This window comes from Aricia agestis, chromosome 9 (assembly GCF_905147365.1).
Source record: "Aricia agestis chromosome 9, ilAriAges1.1, whole genome shotgun sequence".
In the NCBI taxonomy this organism is placed as follows: Eukaryota; Metazoa; Arthropoda; class Insecta; order Lepidoptera; family Lycaenidae; genus Aricia; species Aricia agestis.
The window spans coordinates 12,178,171-12,195,849 of record NC_056414.1 but is presented as its reverse complement, the minus strand read 5'-3'; the positions used below and the strand labels follow the sequence as shown (position 1 = coordinate 12,195,849).

The following is a 17,679-nucleotide window of genomic DNA, read 5'->3' as shown; positions in this document are numbered from 1 at the left end:
GCCGGGTTAGTTACCGAACCGGCGCGGTGGTAGGCATCATGTAGACTTTCAGAGAACATTTGTAAAAAGTTATTCTGAATAAAAAAAATGAGTTTGAGTTTGGAGTTCATGAGCTTAACATGGAGAATAATATTATGCACGAATAACGAACAAGAGGAAATAGATTTTGTTCTAGCTTTGCACTTATCGTTTTAGGGTAACTCTTTAATTAGTAACATAATTTTGTCTTGAGATTTCTAAAAGATGAAAGAAATCTCAATACGTGTATGTGTAGTGTGTACAAAATATCATGTAGTATTAGATATTGCCCGCATAGTTTGTTCGTTAAGATATTCGTTACCGCGCAGAAACTACTTTTTTTCGTGAATGTAACTTCTTCTTCTCTTTCCTTTCTCAGGATTCCAATTGACAAACAAATTTCGTTAGAATCGGTTCAGCGACAAGTGTAAAGAGAATTACCCCTTTCGTTTTCGCAGAAACGTTTACTGCAGACTTTATGTTAGTCAAGACTAAGTTAACATCAAATAATTAATTTAATTACAAAAAATAATAACCATGAAATCAGTATCTCATATTCGGAAGAGCTGTATATCAATTATAAATAGGAAATAGTTAGCAAATATGACAGTAATACTTCTTTGCTTTTGATCTAAGTTGATGGGCACTGCGTGACTTTATAATCAAGCATCGTGAAAAGTTTTTATTGCAAGCTGCACTGGTTAACTTGGTAAAAAATATTTAGTTATTTTTTTACTTCAACCTAGCTGATAACTTACTCAACACTACTTCCGAGATGATAAACAAAACTCCCGGGAAAACGTAGTTTTTATAGCGCGAACATGTACGGTTTACTGAAATTCTTCTTGACAAGACGTATGTCTAATTGACACACAAATTAACCTTTATGTTAATTATATATATAATTTACTCTCTGCTCTCTTCTCTCTCTATTTTTTCCTATACTAAATTATTCATCTGTGGTCACCGCTGTTGGTTTTACTTTTAGTAAATATTATAATAGCAATTTGCATACTTTGCTTTACTAATATTTATGTAAGACTGTTTGGAGACCCCAATAAACGAAAATAAAATAAGTATGTAATCGCGAAAAACATCTAGTTGTTTGTATTTTGTTCAACAATGCCTATTGTATCTGTAATTAAATACAAGAAATATTATAATAAACTGTACTTACGAAGCTGAGTTCATCATAATTGTACACACTTACGTACAATTGAGTTAATTATAACATTAAACCTACCCCAATGACATAACGACAACTTTACATGATAAACTCGACCGATTTTGAAAAAACTGCTGGCCACAATAATTAGGAAATTATGAAGAAAAACTAATTTTAAAAAAGGAACATCTCCCGGCCGTTATGTCGCCAGTACTGTGCCGCAGTCCGCCCGCGTTAGACGCCTGCGCACGCGCATCTTGCTCGCGACTGACACTACTGAAAAAAAAACTAAAGTGTACTGTGATCACAAGGAATTATTTAGCTCTTGATTATAGTAAGTAATCTATTTATGATATATCTTTGATTTTGATTTACTTATAGCTCATCATCGTGGTTATAAAAAGTATTCATATTATATTATGTGTGTCACAAATTATATGAAACCACATAAGGGAAGATACTTAAGAAAGAATACATAGTTACTTATTAATATATTAATATTTTTTTAATTAAAAGCCCATATTTTACACTTTGGTATGAAAAAAAAATTAAAACGAAGCATGCATGAACCAAAAGTTTCATAATTAACCCCTTCGTAGCACTATTTCAAAATACAATAAAATTATCGTTATGGTCTGCGATTGTTATACCTATTGCGACGTTAAAATGTAGCGATAAAATTTAATAAAATAATAAAACGATACGAAGGTTCTTAACCCTATAAAAATATTTTCATGTCAACAAACAAACGGTCGCCTCAAAAAGACTTCAACGAGCGACGCAGCTCTAGATTTGCGATTGCAAACTTGTTTTATTTTTCGCGAATTACAAACATACAAATATTTTTTTAAGTTGCTTCTTTATCAATTTGTGTTCAGTTATACCACGTGAATCTTATCTAGTATTACAAACGGAGGTACTTGTCATACTATAATTTTTATGTTATTTCTTACTATAATTTATATAGAATTTCTATTGATAACAATAGAAATTGCTATTAAAAATGTATTGTATTATTAAATAGAAGTTGTTCTATATTTAAGTTATGATATATGACGATGATGATGATGAGTACAACTATTTGTACCTATCATTGTCTGTGGGGTAAGAAAGTCCCTCTCTGCTGCTAATGACCAATCTGCAAAAAAATCTAACAGCAACATAATTAAAAGTTTATATTTTTCTATCAGAAGGAAAGCTCTGTTTATGAATTGGTGTCAAGTCAAAGGAAAAATATTTCGCCTATAAATATTACATTTTTATGTAAATAATCTATATATTAATACGTGAGCCATAAACTTTGTATTCCTTTTGACGAAAAATGGGGAAACGTAGGTGAATGAAATTTTGCACAGTTATAGTTTATATGGTGAAGGAGTCCATCGAGCTAATATTATTTTGAAATTATGCTTTTATCATACATTTTTTTAACAAATAAAACATTACACACACTAGAACACACACACTAGGAAAAATGACTGATTTTTGAGTGACAAGCCTATACATACGAATTCTTTTATTTATGGTTGAAGTCTGTTGACAACAAGGTGACAAATTAAAAATGGATTATAACTATAATCTTTCAATTCAATTTTTTTATTGATTCTGAGATACTATTACACAATGCTTACACGGCCAGTCTGAGATCTGAGTCCCAGAGACAAGAGTTGAAAAAAATATGATAAAGGCAATATTTTTTACAAAATATTAGGTACCTATATTTATAGTCCTGAATCGTATAAGCTAAGGCCGAATTTCGACTATTGGGCGATCTCTAGTAATAATAATTACTGAATTTCAATTGATTTTTCAGTAATAAATTTAGAAGAACAGAAGTTATTATTTTAAAGTATACGCATTATTCTCCCGGCAATGGCGCGAGAATAATATTATATTGTCTTGTTTGAGTTAAATGTTTTTTGGCTGTGGAGCATCTGCGGACATAATGGCAAGCGTTGTGGAACTTCCTGTGACACAGAGATAACGTTTAGGAGTTAACCAAACGCAAAAAAGTGTATTGTACTATTTAGTCGGTGTTTGCGGTAAGAGGTGATCCATATTTAAATCAAGCTAGTGCTATGACTGGAATAAACAAGGAATAATATAGGAGCGTGGATGTGAAAAAGCTCTATCAGTTAAGTCATGGGGTGACGTGAGTATGAAACAACTGATTTCATTATATTAATCTACTGGCGTTATATTTGCAAACCATTTAAGCTAATGCCTGAATGCCTTATAGGAAACTGGCTAAAGCAGCTAATTTTTAACCGACTTTCAAAAAGGAGGAGGTTATAATAAATGTTCGTCTATTTATATATTTTTTTTGTATGTTCTGCAACGATCACTTTTTCAACTTTTTCTTTTATCTATCTACACGACCACAAGGCTTTATGAAGTTTGTTCTTATGACCAGTAGAGAATACACAGAAGAAAAATACCTATACAGGGTGTAATATTAAATTATCATGTACCATGTGCTTGTTGCCAATCTGACACATAATATGTTGCGTACGTATTTGATAGATCATGCTTTATGATGTCAATACACTGTGCATAATGAAACAAGACAACATAACGGGATGTTTCTAAAACGAGAACTCCGCAAAGCCACAAGTGATTAGTCAAACGACGTTTTATGAAAGTTTAATGTACTGGCTGACCCGGCTAAAGTTTTTTGTCGTTAAAGTTGAGATGGATATTTGGTGGATAAAAAAGTAAATGATTGTCGACTCTCAGATTTCCCTAAAATTTTATTAAAATCGTTCTAGCCGTCTCGTAGTAGTTCAGACTACAAAAGTTTGAAAAAATCACTCCAGTCGTCTCGCTGAAGTTTCGCAACAAACCTCGCGACACCAGTTTTATATATATATATATATATATATATATATATATATATATATATATATATATATATATATATATATATATATATATATATATATATATATATATATATATATATATATATATATATATATATATATATATATATATATATATATATATATATATAAGGTGTTATCTTCCTACTCCTCCTATTTTCTTCTGATTAATTTCGTAGCGGGTCCCAAGACATATTAGCATGTCCCTCGGGCTCCCTGAGATCATATCAAAGGGTTTTCGTGGTTGGATACCGCTGTCCATCCTGGCGACACAGGAGATACAGTGGTGGGAATGTGTGGTGGACCAAAGCCCGTTTAAAAAATATATTTGAATCTGACAGTATCTTTATAGAAGCCAGTCAAGCCTGATCCAAATATTTGTACACATATTACAGCGGTATTCAAAACGTGAAACCACTTGCCATCTCGGCCTTAACAATGGTGTCAGGTTGGTTACTGTGTGTGTGCAAAGATTTTAAAGTTTGTAAATAACTGTACGACTTTAGATTTTCTACGAACCGCACTCGAAGCATGGAATGGATTAGATAGGAGAGAAAAGAATTAGAGAGTAAGAGAGATAGAGCTAGAAAACCCTAAAGTTAATGTTTCTATAAGATAGTATGGAGCAGCGGTTCTCAAACTTTTTTGAAGGCAAAATCCTTTTGAGACGACATTTTTGACGACCAAAAAAAATGTTTTGTCTTTGAATGAATTATCTCCATGGTGTCTGATGACGTTTCTAAAAACAAATTAATATGTATCGCTCGCGGAGCCCCTAGGCCCCTAAGCCCTAGAGCTTCACGGGGCACACTTTGAGAATTGCTGGTGTAGAGGGATTTAATAGCCTGGGTTTACATACTATACTAGCACATATAAACCCATCCAGTGAGTCACAATTTTACGTTCAATGTAATTTTAAATTAATGAGATAACTTCCTTTGCCCTTGAAAAAGGTATGAGAACCTAAAGAACTCTTTATAAGGTCGCAGCGTCTCGACGACACATAACCCAGATTGTATCAGGAAGGTTTGTGGATGTAGAGTTATCTTAACTCCTAACCATGACTAAAATATATGTAATACACTTTGACATGCTTTGTTTAGCAAACAATCACGATTATTCAAATCAAATCATTTATTTCGGGCATCAGAGGCCCTTTATTAGGCCAAATACCTTAAAATCTAACATACATATCAATCATATAATAAATACCTTAAAAGTAACATACATATTTTATATATATTCTTAAAAACTAACACTGTCACGTTTTGCCGGCGACGTGACTCGCTTCGTTCCGGAGTCTCCCCCGGAACCTCCGATAGACTACATCCATCGACCAGAACTCCGGCGCCTCGAAAGTCGACACTTTAATATCACTAAAAGATTCAATTGATACATTAAAGAATAAGTATGGCTGAAAAGTGAAAAACATTACATAATTCGAATCTAGAAGCATAGTTCATAAGCAAATCTCAGAAACTAAGAGAGCTAGAGACAGACCCCTAGCTACATGGTGGACCAGACTGATCAAAGCACTAGCTGTAAATAAATTCCCTAAATCGATGACCCAGGATTTCATTCATCAAGCATTTCTTGGCGCAAATATACTACAAGAGTCGACCATTCGTAAAGTGCGGGTCCCAAGACACAGATTAGCTTGTCCCTCGGGCATCCCTGAGATCATATCAAAGGGTTTTCGTGGTTTGGTTACCACTGTTGATCCTGGCGACACAGGAGTTGCAGTGGTGGGAATGTGTGGTGGGCCTTTTTGCTCGATTAAAAAAGTGCGAAAAAGTTAAAAGAAGAAAATTCTACCGACACTTCCTATCGAATTTTCCTCTACAACATTTTGACTACACTAATAACAATTATATATTAATCGGAATATGATAAATAGCTTCGATGAACTTATGATTTATAATAACTTTATTACAAACTTTGTAGTTTACGTTGACAACTTAATAACGCGTCATTTTTCTTTTGTATATTATGTATTTTATATACTTAATAGAAAAAACGTAGTTTTGTTTGTTCGTTTCCTATTCTTCCTATAAAGTACTTCCTGTTAACGCATTTTCGAAGCTACTATGCGACCTTCAAAAAAAGGTATAATATTTAAGTTATCATCAAGTAAAGAATATTTTTTCGGATATCCCCTAGGAACCATACCATTTTTTACGATAAACAATGACCATACTAATTGTCATTATTTCCTATACAGGGTGCAATTAAACCTTCCTGCCAAATTTTGATATATTGATCCTTGTTAAAAATAAAAATACACATATTTTTTCTTTTAAAATCACTCAGTACTAAAATGTTGAGAAATAGCTTTCGAAAGTTATCCTAAAAAACACTACAATTAATGGACACGACGCGTGATGTGACCCCGCGCGCGCGCCTCCCCGGAAAAAAATTGGCAGGAAGGTTTAATTGCAACCTGTATATCTATGCCTCATAAAAAGGATCAATTACTATTTGAGGAACCTAATCAAAAGAAAGCAACCAATATACAAAAAAATATTTCCTCTTTATTAAATTAGTATAGCTATTTTACTAAAGAAGAAATGCAGTACCCAAGTAAGATTGTGTTGCTCGTTTTCTGATTTTCACAGCTGCTGCTAAGCTTTACATATTTTATAGAGCTTTTATATAACTACATTCTGATCGAGAATATCTTTAACTACATATTGTTAGGTCTGGGGCTGCAGGTCGGTTAACAAGTCCTAGGTATTAACGTGTCTCCAGACCGGTTGTGAGAAGCGATGTATGCGTAATAACATGTAACATACACCTGTATTTAGTCGTATTATCTTTATATTTTTAACACACTGGTATGCATATTACTTGACAGAATAAAGAAACGAATGGTTATATTCTCAAACGATCTTTTGCCCGCGGCTTCGCTCGCGTTAAGAAGCATTATTATATACAAACTTTCATCCCCTATTTTAACCCCTTGGAGGTGGAATTGATCAAAATCCTTTCTTAGCGGATGCCTACGACATAATATCTACCTGCATGTCTTTCAGCCCGATCGGTCCAATGGTTTGGGATGTGCGTTGATAGATCACCATATCAGTCAGTCACCTTTGAGTTTTATATATATAGATACAAGATGCTAAAATATATACGTCTTGGAGGCATAGTTGATCGTGGCTTATAATTTATAAATAGGTCTATCAACCTATTTATAAATTGTAAGTGCACTTGATATCAGCTATATTAGTGACACCAGCAATAATTTCGGTCTCATGCAAACACGCGCCGAAAAATATTTGTTGCATTGTAAATAAAACGGGTGTTTCACAGTTTTAGGGACATTATATTTCAAAAAAGCAATAAACGTTTCACCGTTTATGAAACAAGACTAAACTATCTTAATACAGTCATAAATAATAACTATGTCCTTGTTTATATGCTAATTTAGTTTCCAAAATCGTATAAATATTAAGATAACGGCATATTTGAATACCTGTTTTACATTTTCATTTCCTTTCTGCAAAAATATTATATTACTTTCGTTTTTTTATCATAACAGTACTATTTGCTAGGTTTATAAACTGAAATACAGCAAACCAAACTGCATTTTAGGACATCTAAAGAAGTGTAAGTATATTTTTTTCTTCTCCTACTAAGAAAAGATTTGTTTTTTGCATTGAGCTGTGATCTGCGACTTATAAGCTAATTTCGCATTGTTAAAATCTCAAATATTGCTATTTGCTACGAATTTTTTTTATTACAATAATTAGGGTCGTCTATGGGCCAGTCGCCCTCTTTTACATAATTTTGTGGCGTACCAAGATTACATTTTCTCTTTATCTACTGTAGCTACGAACAATTAGAATAACACTGTGTATTAGTAATGAATAATAATGTCTATTAGTAAGGATTTTATCATTAAACATTTGAACATGTAAAGTAACTTTTTCACTACCTACGACTATTTAAAACACATTACACAACAATGTTAAATGTGGAGCATTTTCACAGTCCACATAACGCCGAAAACTGTACTACATGTAAAGTAACGTTACCCGCGTGGCATCATGGCATCTGTTACCTAATAGCGATACAACTGTTACCCATTCAATGTTAATGCCGAGCGGTGAATACTATCACTACAAGTGATTATGACGTCACTTGTAACAGTACAAGCGCTAAGTAGTAAGTGAAGAATGTAACGTGCCGCGGGAGTAGGGAAATCATTGTTGTGTTTGTGGCAAATCAGAATCCAAACAAATGTGGCCGAGTATATGAATGTATAATTATTGTACCCATCAAATATCAATCATCAAAACCTGAAAGAATCCCTAAACAGCCCCCGTAGACAAGTGGCAAAACGCTAACGCTAGCGCTAACGCTAACCGCTAACGCTACAAAATGTATGGATTTGACATCAGTATTCGCTAGCGAAGCGATCACTATCAAATCGCATACATTTTGTAGCATTAGCGCTAGCAATTAGCGTTAGTGTTTTGCCACTTGTCTAGGGGGGCTGAGCTTCATAATCGGATTTGTAGTTTATGAGATAAATAAGTTATATTGAATCTCATTAAAATAGCTAGCTTTGACTTTTCACTAAAAGATAAGACAAACTTTTCCACTCCAAAATCCAAATCAAAATATTAGATACCCTCCCCTGTGCTTTAAAGTTCAATGAGATCTCAGAAGCAGATTATGATCACAAAGCAAGTTTTTTACTTCCTTTAGATGGAAAGAAAAAAAGTTGTGTAAAAACATCGTAATTAATAAAAGATTGAGGCGCAACTTCACGGTAGTGAGTCGTTGTTACTTATGACTTATGAGTTACGGTGCGTGAGGTCATTACACCTATGCTCCAATTTTTCGTCAAATACACCATTACTAGGAAGTATTTGGTGTTTGACGAAAAAGTAAAGAAGTCACTCTGTATAATTGAGCTGAACACGTATAAAACAATACGTAAAAACCTTATAAATATGTCTTGTTGCTACAATCGCCTCTTCATGTTTGAATCGCTTTGAACCGAATTTGCTGAGATTTTGATACACTTTGAGGCCTCGAAAAGTACATAAGATAGTTTTTAACCCCGGAAAATTAACACGAATTTGCAAGAAACCTCTTTTATTATTTGTCTGTATTTTTTTTTTCGTAAAATAATTGATCATTTCATAGTCTTCACTTCTTAGTGATGAGGATTCAGGAAATATGGAATCATTAATATTACGGTTAACGTCAAAATGACGAAGGTACAAATTCAATTCACATGTGAAAGTTTAGTATCATACAGACGAATCTTCTAAGTCCGAAAACTTTACAATTTGCTCCAATATTACAAGTTTCAATTTAATTCCAATATTTCCGCAGCAACAAATTGAGTTAATGATCTCAAATTGAGCGCTTTCACGAGAAACCGCGTTGACACCGCGTTTATTGGATGATATGCGATATTATATTTGTTGGATGATATTATGTTTATTGGATGATTGTGAAATATAATACAAATTTTAAAGCAAACGCATGCACAAGATACTTAAGTCTTTACTACAATTGTTTGTAAATTAATTACTTAGTTTGCAAACAGAATCTTTGAATCTTTGATAGTGTGGAGTGTCTGTATCACTTCTCATAGAGAGCTCGTTAACAACATGCATGGTGAAGAATTCAACATTCAAAGCGGTTTTCATTGCTAGTACGGACACTTTTTCGGTCCCATGTTACAATTTTTTTAAGTCAACATCCTCACAGCGAGTTTCTTCCGCTTCTTGCCGGGCTACTTCCCAAACCGGGTGGTAGGCATCGTTGTAGATTCGATGTTAAAATACCTACTTTTAAATAAACATAATGGGTTTAAGCCACAGTGAGAGCCATGAGAAGTGGCAAAAACCCACACTCAGTCTTGTAATTTTTACTGCCTATTGGTGATCAGTAGTAGGTGAGTGGTGAAATGGGTGAACGCTAGTTGATGCGTGGTTAGTGGTGCATCGCACGTGTCCAATATCGCGTTACTTCACCCACTTTGGGTGTCATTGTTAATGCCGTGACACTTGGGTTTTACCCCGGCTATGGTCCTTATGGTGTTGACTTAAAGACTATGTGGATGTAAGAGTATGCAGGTATGCAGAGATGCTGATTATGTGATGCCAGCCTTGCATGATAATGGCTCAGTGATGTTAGTATCATTCCTATGACTAAGTATTACATCAGTGCAATATTTCAATAACACGTGATACATAAACACGCTAGAGTTAATTAGGTCTACAGTATTCATTGTTATAATATTGAGTACTAGGAGAATTGAGAATACACTCTTGAAATACACTGCCGCACTCAGGAACATAATATAATATATTAATTACTTAATAAATGAAGATTTTGACAAAAGCCTCGTGGATTTTCCGGCAAAAGCTAGTATTGTCTAAGTGCGATAATAAGTTTGAAAAAGTTACTTTTAGTTTGGAAACAAAATTCTCGCTAGTCATTGTCTACGGATATAATACGTTTTATAAGCTAAGTATAGGGGATCTCACTTCATCTAGACCCTGTCTAGACATCTCTCATTAGATCCCATATAATTAACTCGTCGACGTAATTATTATAAAACTATAGTTCAAATATTTAAACTATCTTTCCTACAGATCGAAATCTAAATATTTGCATCAAGAGTTTATGCAAATTGAATCAAACGGTTCCAAATACCCAGAAAAACGTCTGCATCGTTATGCAAAATCAGAATTCAAATTCCATAGAATTTTGGTTTCATTTCAACTTCAAAACAAATTATTTTAATGGCAATGTTGTACATCGCATGTTACAAAAAACAAATATCAATATATTTTCTTAATAAGGATCGAATTCTGAATAAAAAAATTGGAAATCTTCATGATGCCTGTATGCTGAAAAATACAAGCTTATTAGAATAGATTAGAATTAATTGATACGATGTATTGTGTCATACGTCTGGACAACAAAGTTTTATGACGTCTTTACTTTCCAGTTTCCACATAAATCCACTTAATGACATTTTCAAAGGTATTGGAACGCGCGCTTCTGGACCTTGAGAAGGACAAAAGCGACATAAAAATTTGGGAAATAAAAAATAATGTTAACGTTATCGAGCCATTTTATGGCGATGTCTTGAAGCCTTTAATTTTAAAGAATTCGCATTCTATAATTATTTGTAAGGCCCGTATAAATAGTCAGTACTTAAGATGCGACCCGGTCTCAAGACGCGGTTCGGCTCTGTGATTGGTCCAAATTTTCACAGTCAACCAATCACAGAACCTGAACCGTGTCTTGAGACCGACATACATCTTGAGTACTGACTATTTATACGGGCCTAAGTGTGAAAAGGTTATTGGCACCTGAAGGATAGCGAATTTGAACGAAGTGACTAATTAATATTATATTATTAGCTTATTTTATCACATAATAATATTTATAATAATATTATTATTTATTACTAACCTAGATTCTACTAAATGTGAATTTCTTAAACGTATAATAATATAATATTTTGTCTTATAGCCAAGTTCTTATTAATGTTTTTATTTTAATAAATAAAACTTAAAAAATAAAACTATATTATAACTAATACAGTATGCCTCCTAAAATAATTTGATGTTTGTAATAGTACAATACAATGGAGGATTTTAATTAGTTATTCTATTGTTATTTATTCTTAAGATCTTGTCTGGAACTTTTAAGTTCGTTCACGGAGTTTATATAGACTTTGTAAGTTAATTTAAGTTGCTAAGTGCTCTTGATTTATTTCTTTCAGAGTATAATACCACTGATTAATTATTAAATATCTATTCAGTACAAAGTTAAGTTTACTCGGGATATTGCTAAGCTATTCGGATGCTATATAAGGTGCAGTAACAAGGTTATAATTCTATGGGTGTAACAAAACTAAGTTAAGTTTAGTAAGTACTTTAGGGTGTGTAAGAGTCCCATGTATAGAGTAACTTTTTTTTTCAGCTTTTGTATGGACAAACTCATGACGCTGGGGCACTTGCCCATACAAATCACAAAAATTTGCTCTTTCAGCGCTGCTACTTTCACAGTGAACTTACGAAGCAAATTATAGGGACACATACACATCCACTTTTATCACTTTGTTTCGTTACACCCTGTAGATCGTGTATGTTTACACTACCTTAGAGCTGCTGGTTTTTATAGCCTTTTATATTTCTGATTAATTTTCGTTGCGGGACTCAAGAGTTTTAGCGAAGCAAAGCTTGTCTTTCAAGCTCTCTGCCTACCGACGCCGCCACGACGCCAACGAGATATCTCACTCTCGAGATAATTAAATTTTGACAGTATGAGACATAATGTCAAAATCTCGACATTATCTCGACCAAACTCTATAAAAATGTGTTATTTCGATGATAGACCTACGCGAGAAAAAATGTTTGTCATGCTAGGGTCAATAGAGATGAAGAGACAAACCATCAAACATCAAGAAAACATGTAGAGTGAGATATCTCGTTGGCGTATGCTAGGTAGGCTGGGATCATAGTTTTCACCGCTGTCAATCCTGGTGACACAGGAGTTAGTAAAAACTTGAGAGGTGTCAAGGGACACCCGAATGGAACGAAGTTATTTCTTATGTTGTATACCACAGATTACTAGTATATACATATTTGTAGTTGTATACATACCAGTATACAGTGTATACATAATACATATACACTCAAAAAATAACTTTATTAACTATCAGCGCCCTCTGCCCCTACCATGCAGGTACTAACAAAAAAGTGTCGTTACAACTTTTTCAGACTAGTCCAAGGCGCAACGCGCGATAAGTAACTGCGTTCCAAAAGTCCTGTAGCCATGAAAGATAGCTACGGATGTTTAAGAATTACCGAATAGTACCTACATATGTACCTACTTGGTAGATATGCCTATGTCAAATATGGATTTGCAAAAGATAACAGGATTTCCGTTTGCAAAATTAGCTAAACATTACACAATACACAGCTTAAGTAGTTTACTCGAAATTGTTTGTTAGTAAACTTTACCTTGTTACAAATTCATGTCACAAGTGCATATTTTCAAGGTTACGTCTTTTACATAGAAAAATGTAGGCAAGGCAAAAAAATTATATTTATGTAATTGATGTTTTTTGATCATAGAGTAGATTTCCGTCTTCCGTTGTGCCAGATAGTTTATATTCTCAGGATATGATGTCAATAAAAGACTTATTAAACATACAAAGTCTCAATTGAATAGCTCTAATACTTCTAAAATACACCGATTTCGTCAACTCATCAAAATGTTTGGCTACTTCTAATCTAAGTTTAGTTACCACCAAAAAAAATATAAACTTATAACTTTCGCCCCCATCCCCTAAAAAGGGGGGTGGAAGTTAATATGAGACTTTCACCGATATTATGAATTAGGACATGAAACTAAACACGGGACTGTAGACAGTAACTAAAAACCTATTATTAAGTAGATAATAGATACTTACAAGAACCAACATACAAAAAGAACTGAAATCCCATCAAAAAAATTTCATGTAAAATGTTGCCAAGACAACCACATAATGTGTGAAAAAGATTTGAAGTAGAGTTAAAGTAATTTTAAACCGATTTGGATAAAATATATTATTTTGAGCCTTGGAAAAGAACACGATTGCCTCTACATTTGAACGCGATGAACGAATGTCAACAAAGTCGGGGTAGCATCATGTTATATTTAGACAAAGTTCTCTACAACAATAGTAAGAACAGTAAAGGCACGGAAAGATGTTAATCGTACGTAGCCTACGAATAATAAAAAACTATACGTAGCACTTTAACTAAACATACATATTGCTGGCCTACATTTTAATTACTTAGAATCATTATGATTGATCGCTTTAATTTTATTGAGGTACCAGTAGGCAGCAACGTACGCAGTAAGCAATAATTGTCCACCGTATTGCGTCTAATCGTTTTACATACAATTAAGTTAGAGTCATTACAATACAAACAGTAGAGTAACTTAGTTATGCCCTTGAAAACTACCTCGATCAACACAGAGACAACGATATGTTGTAATAATTTCTTATGCTACTTTAATTTACTTGAAATCACGCTTATGTTTTTTTAAACAGGATTTCGGACCAACACACATTCCCGATAGTCACTACTCTCCTGTGTCACCAGGATCGACAGCGGTATCCAACCACGAAAACCCTAATTGATATGATCACAGGGAGCGAGGAACATGCTAAAGCTGTCTTGGCACCTGCAACGAAATTAATTAGAAGAAAATATGAAGAGTCAGTAAATAGGAGGAGTACGTACTCCTACTCCTTCTATTTACTGTCTTCTTCTACTTACTAAGTCGAAATCACGCTTATGTGTGCGTGTGGCGATTCGGGCGGTCTAGTTTAAAGATTACTGTATAATGGTGTGCTGTCATAGTCAATGCGAAGGCTACTCAGGTTCCCACGGTGAGTCAGCCGATGTGCAGGGCAAGGCTTGGGCAATAAGTACGTGTTAATGGTGTAGACAACCAGCTCCGTTGAGCTGAGGATGGTTTTAGCCTCGCTTCCAGCGGCCTTACTCGTAATAGACATACGTGTTAAGGTTTCTAAGGACAACTCATTGGTTGTCTTTGTTTTGACGCTATACGAGGCTTAACTCTTTAAATTGAAAACAAAGTCGTCAGCCAAGGTGAAAAATATGTTTTTTTAAATTTTATACGTGGGAGAGCCTACCCTCCCCTATTCCCTTCCCTTCCCATCCCTACCCTCCCCTATTACCCTATTCACTCTTAAAAGGACGGCAACGCACCTGCGGCTCTTCTGATGCTGCGAGTGTCCATGGGCGAGGGAAGTTGCTTTCCATCAGGTAACCCGTTTGCTCGTTTGCCCCCTTATTTCATTAAAACAAAAAAAAAATGTACGGGTTTAAAGCTGTTTCGAGGTATTCCCATGCTCATTTTCGGGAGATATTTTATTTAAGCTTGTTTGTCCTATAATTTGCAATTTTCGGTATTATTCACCATAACTAACAAATAATATCCATTCGAAGGCGACGGAGCGGAGTAAACATTTATCAAACCGCGTCTGTATTTGCATGGGAAAGCCTAATTAATGTACAATACGCTGAGCTAATCGCAAGTCAAATTTGAGCGAACATGTTCACGATTTCGCACACGAGCACACACCCCTGTTATTCCACTTCGTGAGCTGCCTGAGCCCCGATTCTCCAGCGTCGAATGTCGTTTCAATCACATGCTCACATGCTGTCCTACATGCGAGTGAGATGGTATGCCATCGAATCAAAATTTGTGGCTTGAGAATCGGGCCCGTGGTACGTCTGGTGTCTACTTAGTTATGCTATTGATCGATGACTGATTAGCGAGCCGAATGCTTAAGCATAGGCAGAATGTAAAGGGATGAGCAATGTGTTTTAAATTCCAATACTAATCCTTGTGCTTGGGAGTTCAGGCAAATGAAGCGATCCTACTGGTTCTTTTCACAAAACGTTATGCCGGTGAAAACGCACCCTAATTTTCATTCTTATACCTCGAATATCGAGTGACATTCGAGAAACACAAAACGTTCCCCTGTAGCCCAAGCATGGCCGCCAGTAGAAATGCGAAAGTATAGACAAACTGTGGACATAAACTTATGGTGCCGTTCCGAATTTTACTGCGGCTAATCGCGACCGACAACAATTCAATTAAAATGCCACTTTATGACAGACTATAGTATAATATACTATAGTCTCTCATAAAGTGGCATTTTAATTGAATTTTTGTCGGTCGCGATTAGCCGATTATGTCACAAGGTAGGATATTATTTGAATTTTCAGGACTATAGTCCGTCATAAAGTGACATTTTAATTGAATTTTTCGGAACGAAAAAAGATCGGAACAGCACCTTAAGTTTATCTCTACAGTTTGTCTATACTTTCGCATTTCTACTGGTGGCCATGCTAGGGCTACAGGTATATTACATCCTCGTAGTAGATTTTCATGTCATTTTGTGATTACTAATAAATGTACACGCTACAATTAAAACCTGTAATTAATTTACAACGAAGGTTTATACGGTTAAATCAATGAAAACTAAACTATCAATCAAAAGCTTTGAATAACAGTTTAATAATGAAATATTAGGCATTTAGCACACAAAAGGCGTTACTTAAAGCATCAAAAGCCGCAGTAGCGATTTCCGTGTAGCCTTTATTATTAAAGCAACCATTAACATCATATGAATGCTTATTGTGTTAGGCCCACGATTTAGGAAACGATAAAGATCGTATAAACAGCGCCTATTAATCAGTCCTATTATATTTCGCTAATCTATTAAGACGTTCTGACAGTCGTGTATCTTTAACTATCTGCATATAGATTCCTGTTTATATATCAAGAAAATTGAAAAAAAAAACGGACTCGCGCACGAAAGGTTCCGTACCATTATATATTAAGCCAAAAATTGTGTTTTTTGTCTAGGAGCCCCTTAATTTTTTATTTTATTTTAATATTATTATTAATCAGGTTCAAATTAAAATGGATATGATAGCCAAATCTCATGAAACAAAACAATTCTCAAAATTCTGGAAATTAACAAATAATTTAAATCATAGACCTGGCATTCCGGTGAGCGTCGCGGGCGTGTCTGCTCCTACGGAAATAGCTAATGCTTTTTTGGAACATTTTAAAATAAAATCGACTTCGATTGTAACTGCCGATACAAACTGTTTTTGTACAGAGGCTATCGTGAGGGGGGGGCGCCCCGTTAGATTTTCTGGTAAACAAATTGCAAAAGTAATGCAGAACATGACTAGGGGCAAGTCCCCCGGTCACGATGGCCTCAGTATTGAACATCTTAAGTACGCTGGTGGCCACCTACCACGGGTGCTGTCAATGTTTTTTAACCTATGCATAAGTCACAGTTACTTACCTGCGGAGCTTACTAAGACTATTGTAGTGCCAATTATCAAAAATAAAACTGCGGATGCCTCTGATATTTCTAATTACAGGCCAATCTCCTTGGCGACTGTTATCGCAAAAATACTGGACAGTCTGGTTGATACAATCTTAGCTAAACACATTGTACTTGAAGATGGTCAGTTTGGTTTCAGACCAAATTTGTCTACGGAAAGTGCAATTCTGTGTCTCAAACAGACTGTTCAGTATTATACAGATCGTAAAACGCCTATAATAGCCTGTTTTCTGGATTTATCAAAGGCGTTCGACTTAGTTAATTATAATTTGCTCTGGCATAAGTTAGCTCACGATACATCCGTCCCAGATGATATTATCTCACTGTTAAAATGTTGGTACAGTAAACAATCGAATACAGTTAAATGGGCTGGCTCATACTCTGACTCGTTTGGGTTAGATTGTGGCGTGAGACAGGGTGGACTTAGCTCACCTCGCCTGTTCAACCTGTATATCAATAAGCTTATAAGTGAGCTGAATAAAGCCAAAACAGGTTGCCACATAGATGGCGTTAGTGTCAACAATGTCAGCTACGCAGATGATATGGTTCTGCTGAGTCCGTCAGTCAGCGCGATGAGACAGCTTCTTAAAATATGTGAAAGCTATGCTGCGGCCCATGGGCTCAAATATAATACCACGAAGAGTGAGTGGATCGTCTTCAAATCCGGTTTTGAGGGGTATAAG

At 34.9% G+C, this 17,679-nt stretch overlaps 1 protein-coding gene across 2 annotated transcripts in view; it reads left to right on the top strand.

Moving 5' to 3' along the window:
* The first annotated feature begins 1,410 nt into the window (after positions 1-1,410).
* The window catches only part of LOC121730124 (cell wall protein DAN4-like), a 57,281-nt gene continuing 41,012 nt past the window's right edge, over positions 1,411-17,679 (top strand). For both annotated transcript variants that reach the window (XM_042118999.1, XM_042118998.1), the window contains exon 1: positions 1,411-1,517. The gene's annotated coding sequence lies outside the window, so the exon portion shown is untranslated. The remainder of the gene's footprint in view (positions 1,518-17,679) is intronic.